Source organism: Physeter macrocephalus, chromosome 10 (assembly GCF_002837175.3).
Source record: "Physeter macrocephalus isolate SW-GA chromosome 10, ASM283717v5, whole genome shotgun sequence".
Classification (NCBI taxonomy): Eukaryota; Metazoa; Chordata; class Mammalia; order Artiodactyla; family Physeteridae; genus Physeter; species Physeter macrocephalus.
The window spans coordinates 83,977,424-83,985,921 of NC_041223.1; the positions used below are offsets into that span (position 1 = coordinate 83,977,424).

Sequence of the window (8,498 nt, forward strand, 5' to 3'; positions counted from 1 at the left end):
GGCTCACAGGCCCAGCCGCTCCGCGGCATGTGGGATCCTCCCAGACCGGGGCGCGAACCCGGTTCCCCTGCACCGGCAGGCGGACGCGCAACCACTGCGCCACCAGGGAAGCCCCTAATATGATATTAAAGCTTATTTTTTACATTCATTTTAGTCATTTAAGCAGAAATTTAGTATTTCCTACTTTAAAAGCCAGATTAAATACACAATCGAGGGAATTCCCTGGCAGTTCAGTGGTTAGGACTCAGCGCTTTCATTGCCAGGGCCCGGGTTCGATCCCTGGTCCTGAAAGCCACTCAACGTGGCAAAAAAATAATAAAAATGTAAAAGTAAAATGGGCAAAAGACTTGAATAGACATTGCTCCAACGAAGATATGCAAATGACCAATAATCACGTGAAAAGGTGCTCAACATCCGTAGTCGTTAGGAAAATGCAAATCAAAACCACAATGAGGGACTTCCCTGGAAGTCCAGTGGTTAAGACTCCATGCTTCCACTGCAGGGGGCACGAGTTCAATCCCTGGTCCGGGGAACTAAGATCTCACATGCGGCACAGTGTGGCCAAAAAACGAAACAAAACAAAAAACACAATGAGATACCATCTCACACCTGTTAGGATGGCTGTTAACAAATAGTCAGAAAATAGCAAATGTTGAGAACGCTGTGGAGAAACACTTAGAACTGCTGGTGGAAACGTAAAATGGTGTAGCCACTTTGGAGAACAGTATGACAGTTCCCCCCAAAATAAAAAGTAGAGTTACCGTATGATCCAGAAATCCCACGCCTAGGTATATATTCAAAAGAACTGAAAGCAGGGCTGAAGACCAGTTCAAGGGTCATGTTCATAGCAGCATTATTCACAACAGCCAAAGGTGGAAGCAACCTAAGTGTCCGTCAACAGATGTATGGATAAACAATGTATATAAATACAATGGAATATTTTTCAGCCTTTAAAAGGAAGCAAATTCTGACACACTACAACTTGGACGAACTTTGAGGACATTATGCTAAGTGTATGATTCCACTCTACTACTTAGTCAAATTTACAGAGACAAACTACAAAGGAGGTTGCCAGGAGTTAGGGGGACGGAGGAATGGGGAGTTATTGTTTGATAGGCAGTTTCAGTTTTGCAAAATGAAGAGTTCTGGAGGAGGATGGTGTTAATGGTTGCACAACAATGTGAGTGTATTTAATGCCACTTTACACTTAAGAATGGTTAAGATGTTAAATTTTATATTGTATTTTATCACAATTTATTTATTATTTATTATTTATTTATTTATTTTTGGCTGTGTTGGGTCTTCATTGCTGCGTTCCGGCTTTCTCTAGTTGCGGCGAGCGGGGGCTACTCCGTTGCGGTGTGCAGGCTTCTCATTGCAGTGACTTCTCTTGTTGTGGAGCACAGGCTCTAGGTTCATGGGCTTCCGTAGTTGTGGCACACGGGCTCAGTAGTTGTGGCGTGTGGGCTCTAGAGCACAGGCTCAGTAGTTGTGGCTCACGGGCTTAGTTGCTCCGCGGCACGTGGGATCTTTCCGGATGAGGGCTCCAACCCGTGTCCCCTGCATTGGCAGGCGGATTCTTAACCACTGCGCCACTGGGGAAGCCCCTTATCACAATTTTTTAAAACCAAATGAATTAACTTGTATATGTATTTCAGACTCCAAAACCTGCTTAATTTATTGATAATTTATCCCCTTCTTATTTCTAAAAATATAGTTGAGACAAGAAAACAGAACACTTCAAACTTAAAGATTAGCTGAGGAAAAGGCAAATTACATTTAAACATTAAATGCCAATTCTTTCTGTTCCATCAAGGGGACCAGGAGAAAAATTTTTCCTATTACTAAAATTTAAGAGAAACTTATTAGATGACCTCTAATGGAAAGTAATGCTTTTCATTAGTGATTTTATAAAAGATAAGAGTAGCTACTACCTAATAATGTTTACTGTGTGTCAGAGATGAAGTTAAGGGTTTTACTTGGATTACTGCACTTTACCCCATGATAAAGCAGTTCCTGTTCTAGAGACAAGAGAATAAAGACTTGGAGAAACTAAGACACACTACTGATTGTCTTCCCAATGACCATGTCTGTGCACTGCCCTCTTCCTTGCCAAAAGAACCATGATTTTGTTCACTCTCTTTCCTTCCGCAGCCCCAGGCACCAAAACTCTTCATTAGTTTAACCTAATCTTGGTCGCTGCAGCCCCCCAGCATTTGGTCTAGGCCTGAGGCTGGCGTGCAAACTGACCCAGTGAATTGTAAAGGGAGGCTTCTGAGTAGCATCTTCGTCCTTTAAAAGGGCACCTGTTTTTACGGTGATGAATATGTTCTGAAATATGACTATGGTGATGGTTGTACAATTTTGTGAATATACTAAAGACCATTGAGTTGTACACTTTAAAAGGGTGAATTTTATAGTATGTGACATATATCAATAAGGCTGTTAAAATTCTAAAGGAAGTATGTATGACTGGTAAGCCCTTGAACAATTATTCTTTTTTTAAAATTTTATTTATTTTTTGTCTGCAGTGGGTCTTCATTGCTGTGTACGGGCTTTTCTCTAGTTGCGCCGAGCGGGGTTTACTCTTTGTTGCGGTGTGCGGGCTTCTCATTGTGGTGGCTTCTCCTGTTGCGGAGCACGGGCTCTAGGTGCGCGGGCTCAGTAGTTGTGGCTTACGGGCTTAGTTGCTCCGCGGAATGTGGATCTTCCCGGACCAGGGATAGAACCCATGCATGGCTCACGGGCCCAGCCACTCCGCGGCATGTGAGATCTTCCCGGACCGGGGCACGAACCCGCGTCCCCTGCATCGGCAGGCGGACCCCCAACCACTGTGCCACCAGGGAAGCCCACAATGATTCTTAAACCTAGCTGGACATCAGAATTCCCAAGAGAGCTTATAAAAGTAGACGGGCAAGCTTTATCACAAGCAGTTCTGATTCAGTTGCCCTGGAAATGTCTTGGCATCTATGTTGAACAAGCTCCATAGGTTATTCTGAAGCTCAGCCAACCGAGCCTGCCTTGCCTTCATAAATATCCTTCATAAATATCCACTGTCTCAGTGGCTTGTGGCAGAAACAAAACTGTAATTAATTTTACAGTGTGTGCTGGCTCAGGAACCTAGAATACAAATAATTTGTACTGTTGAAGTACTGGAGGAGTTCAGTTGTGCAGAAAAGTGAACTCATTCTGTTACAGAAATTCAAGTCTAAAAGCTATTCCAACTTCCAATGAGAGGTGAACTAAGATGATTTGTGGGCAAGGCCAAATTTTTTTCAAATGTAAACTTTGGGCCTACTTGAATGCCTGTGGACAAGTATATAGATTGAGATCCTATACTTTTATGCCATAGAGAAAGAATGCAACTCTTGGGGCTTCCCTGGCGGCGCAGTGGTTAAGAATCCGCCTGCCAATGCAGGGAACACGGGTTCAAGCCCAGGTCCGGGAAGATCCCACATGCCGCGGAACAACTAAGCCTGTGTGCCACAACTACTGCGCCTGTGCTCTAGAGCCTGCGAGCCACAACAACTGAGCCCGTGTGCCACAACTACGGAAGCCTGCACACCTAGAGCCCGTGCTCCGCAACAACAAAAGCCACCACAATCAGTAGCCCATGCACCGCAACGAAGAGTAGCCCCTGCTCACCACAACTAGAGAAAGCCCGCATGTAGCAACAAAGACCCAACGCAGCCAAAAAATAAATAAATTTATTTTAAAAAAAAAGAATGCAACTCTTTTGATCTAGAACATCGCCTTTTTTTTTTTTTTTTTTGCCGTGCCACGCAGCATGTAGGATCTTCCTCGACCAGGGTTTGAACCCGTGCCCCCTGCCTTGGGAGCGTGGAGTCTTAACCACTGAACCACCACCAGGGAGGTCCTAGAACCTCACTTTTGACTGTTTCTGACCTAGATCAACATTTTTCAAACTGCTGGTTGCAATTCATTATCAGGTCATGAAATTAATTTTTTTTTTTTTTTTTTTGGCCGTACTTGGGCCTCTCACTGTTGTGGCCTCTCCCGTTGCGGAGCACAGGCTCCAGACGCGCAGGTTCAGCGGCCATGGCTCACGGGCCCAGCCGCTCTGCGGCACGTGGGATCCTCCCAGACCGGGGTGAACCCGTGTCCCCAGGCAGACTCTCAACCACTGCACCACCAGGGAAGCCCCCATGAAATTTTTTTGTCATACGTAGTAAGTACTATTCTCTGAAACTTTTGTTTCAGTAATTCATATACACATTATATTTCATCAATTTTAAGATGCATATTTTTTTCTGTATTTATCATCTCTAAATTGGTGTATGTCCTATAATCAATATCTTACAAAAAAAAATCTTACAATCATAATTGGCATTTGTGACTTCCAATTTAAAACATCTTAGGTGCAATGAAATACGATGTGTTTGTACTGTATTACAATAGAAAATATATTTCTTACTGTGGATTCTAATCAAAAAAGTTTGGAAAAGACTAATCTGTTTGAATAATAGCACTACTCCCTGATGCGAAAGCCTCGAATACATTAGGATTCTTTTACATCTGTGTATTCCTCAAAGTAAATTTTTCTAAAAAGCTTATAAAAACAAGTTTTATTGGTCTCTTCCTATGCTTTAACTTAAGTGATGCGATTAAAATGTAATTCCAAGTCGCTGTTGAGCATGGATCTCAGGTATTCTGACTTCCCAATGCCTTTCCTAATGCCCACTTTCAAGTGGGTTTTTTCCTCCTAAGGAAAGGTCCTCCTTTCCTTACCCAGAGGTCCTACACGGGATAAAAAGTGTCTCCATCCCTCCTGAACAATCTGTTATTTTTGGCTTAACCTTCAGTTCCCACTCCCACCCTTTGTTGACCATTTCATGCTAAGCATTTATGGAGTTGCTATGTTTTTCAAGTGTTTGCTAGACTAAACAACTATTTTTTAAAATCCAGTGCCTCATAATTAATTCATTTTTAGTCTTATATTGGTTGCTCTTTGAATTCTCTTTTAGATGGGCAATTGAAATTTTAAAATGCATAAATATACATAAAAAACACGCTGCCTAACTTTAAGAGGAAACATTTCTAGATTATACTGTATTTAATACAGGATCAGACTGTGTGCGTGTGTGCAGGCATGCAGTGTTTCAAACAATGAAAAGAAACTTACTGATGTTATTTCCAATTTCACACAGAACAACCTCAAGCAGGGGCGGGGGGGCAGTTTAACAAACTTCAGAGACAGTTATCAGAGCTTCGAAGAAAAACACCTATAAGGAGTTATATAAAATATGAGAAACTGGGTTCCAAGAGATGCATTCCCTAACCTCAACATAAAGACAGTATGAGAAAATGTTTTCTACACCCAACCATGGCTGAATAAAAACCACATCATTTATCATTAGACGTTTACTGAGTTGCCAGTTTCTACACAGAATCCTGTCGGAGGCTAAACAGAGAAGTCCAAAGGGTCAATCAGGAAGGTAGGACAATAGCTAAAGTGAGGGGCTACAGGTCAAGTCTGGGTCAGGCCCTTGCTTTGTTGTGATGACATAGCTGCACCCCTTAAATCTAAATGGTTACAACCTAGGCCTCAGAAAATATTGCAGATGCCCTCACCAGCAGGCTGAGAGGACCACATCCTCAGCTTGGGTGGCTCCAGACAGCACTGGAACTCAAACTCAGACTGCTTATGCGGTAACCCTACTAGTGCAACACCAACTAGGGTATTCTCGCAACCACATGATTTTACTGAAAATTTAACCAAGTGGAATTTTTTTTTTTTTTTTTTAAGTAGCCATCCGTTGCTTAACCTATGGAAACCACAGTTGCAGGATCATACTACGCTGTCTTGTCTTGGCTTTTGCTGCCAGTTACTCTCACTACAATAAACAAAACTACCTACTTTGACAATGTCTATTTAAAAATCTATTTGGCTTTACACAAACAATAACCTACACTTTACACAATGTCTCAAAAGAGATTGTGCTAAAGGCAGTATCCAAACTGTATATATTGTAAAGTTTGACAAAAAGCCAAAACTACCTGAACTCTTTTAGGGAAACCATGATTGGTTAAAATAGAAAATGTAAATTCCTCATACAAAGACTTTACTCCCACCGTGACTTTATTAAGTGGCAGAGCAAATTTTTTTCGTCTGCTCAAAAAGGGGAAGTAAATTTAAAGCTATCACCTACTTCACCTTGCTTTAACCAAACATTTGATACAATTTTCATTATGATTACCTTGTGATTAAAATGGTAAAGTATGGCATAGATTATAATATTATTAAGTGAATTTGCAATTGGTGAGACCATCAAAATTAAATAGCAGTTCTCTAGTGCAAAACCACAGTTCCCTGTTCTGGGACCTGGTTTGTTTAGTACTTATCAGTAATTTAAGTAAAACTACAGAAACATAAAATTTTAGATGTGTAAATGACAAAGCCCACATTTTTATTTAACATGCTAGGTAGCAGGCTCCAAATTCAGAATTATCTCAACAAAATGATGAAGTATAGCAGAGATGTAAATATAAACTCCCAACAATTGAGTTTTTAAAATTAATCACACAGTGGTGTCTTGGATTGGGTCCTGGGACAGAAAAAAGGCCATTAGTAGAAAAAACTGGCAAAATCTGAATAAAGTCTGGAGGTTAACAGTAACAACCAATGTTGGTTTCTTAGTTTTGATAAATGTTCTGTGGTAATGCAGGATGATAATAACATCAGGGGAAACAAACTAGGTGAGGCATATATGGGAACTCTTACCTATCTTCACAACTTTTCTATAAATCTAAAGTTATTCCAAAATAAAGGTTTATTTGTAAAAAAGAAAAAATAACGATGCAATACAGTTTAAAGGAGACCTTCCTAAAATATATTTTATTTTATTTTATTTTTTTTGTGGTACGCGGGCCTCTCACTGCTGTGGCCTCTCCCGTTGCGGAGCACAGGCTCCAGACGCGCAGGCCCGGCGGCCATGGCTCACGGGCCCAGCCGCTCCGCGGCATGTGGGATCTTCCCGGACCAGGGCACAAACCCGCGTCCCCTGCATCTGCAGGCGGACTCTCAACCACTGCGCCACCAGGGAAGCCCCTAAAATATATTTTATATTTAAAAAATCAGGTAATGACTCAGTTCTCATGGCTGGTCTGTGAGAGTGAGGGCAGGGGTGTCCCACCCCTGTGCCCAGGCATGGGCAGGGCTGAGGATGGTGCCTAGTAACAGTGATTCTGGCTGTCACTCCTGTTTTCTGCCATTTTATATATACACATTTGCTTTTTTATGACATAATTTACCCGTTAAAAATCTACAATTCAGGGCTTCCCTGGTGGCTCAGTGGTTGAGAGTTCGCCTGCCAAAAAAAAAAAAAAAAAATCTACAATTCAGTGGTTTTTAGTAAATTCACAAGGTTGCACAACTATCATCACTATTTAATTCTGGAACATTTTCAGCACCTCCCCCCCCCAAAAAAAGCCCAAACCCCTTAATTAAAGGTTACTCCCTATTCCCCCCTCTGCCAGCCTCTGGCAAATACCAATCAACTTTGTCTCTATGGATTTGCCTATTCTAGACATATCATATAAATGGAATACCAAAAAAATACATATATATATATATATATATATATATATATATATATATATATATATATATATCAGGTAATGTTTGTTTACCATAATCCAGAAGTACAATGGAGTTGCTGAAAGTATCTGTGATCTTCCAAACAACTGTAATAATAAAAGTTCCCTTTTGGGACTTCCCTGGTGATGCAGTGGTTAAGAATCTGCCTGCCAATGCAGAGGACACGGCTTGGAGCCCTGGTCCTGGAAGATCCCACATGCCACGGAGCAACTAAGCCCGTGCACCACAACTAATGAGCCTGTGCTCTAGAGCCCGTGAGCCACAACTACTGAGCCCCGGTGCCACAACTGCAGAAGCACGTGTGCCAAGAGCCAGTGCTCTGCAACAAGAGAAGCCACCGCAATGAGAAGCCTGCGCACACTGCAACGAAGAGTTAGCCCCCGTGCACGGCAACGAAGACCCCATGCAGCCAAAAATAAATAAATTAAAAATAATAAATAATCAAAAAATTTAAAAAGTTACCTTTTATTGGCTGCTTACAGTAGGCCAATCCACTAACTCACTGCATCCTCACAACAATCTTAAGAGATAGATAGTACTGTGCCCATTGGCTAGATGATGAAAGGGACAACATTTTCCCGTTTGCAGCACTCTGATCATCTAGTCCAAATGTATCAATTAATGAAACTAGGAAATTTAGGAAACAAGGTGACTTTATCTCTTGGGTCACATTAATAAAAGTACACTCTAGGTTAAGAAACCAGTCTTTTATGCATCCGCAGCCATAATATGTTTAATTTTGGTGAAAACACTTTAAAGCTATAAACTGTCTGCGAGGGAGAATGGCATGGGAAGAATCTAGATCAAGAAACAGCTATAGGGCTTCCCTGGTGGCGCAGTGGTTGCGCGTCCGCCTGCCGATGCAGGGGAACCGGGTTCG

The 8,498-nt window shown here is 41.8% G+C and overlaps 1 long non-coding RNA gene across 4 annotated transcripts in view; it reads right to left on the bottom strand.

Annotated features, from left to right (window-relative positions):
- LOC129392478 (uncharacterized) overlaps positions 1 to 8,498 on the bottom strand; it is a 37,728-nt gene that overhangs the window by 16,951 nt on the left and 12,279 nt on the right. For 3 of the 4 annotated variants that reach the window (XR_008618425.1, XR_008618424.1, XR_008618422.1), the window contains exon 2: positions 5,144 to 5,243. This is a non-coding gene — a long non-coding RNA (uncharacterized lncRNA). Of the gene's footprint in view, positions 1 to 761; positions 884 to 5,143; positions 5,244 to 8,498 lie in introns of all 4 variants that reach the window. The other variant, XR_008618423.1, reaches the window with a different exon arrangement.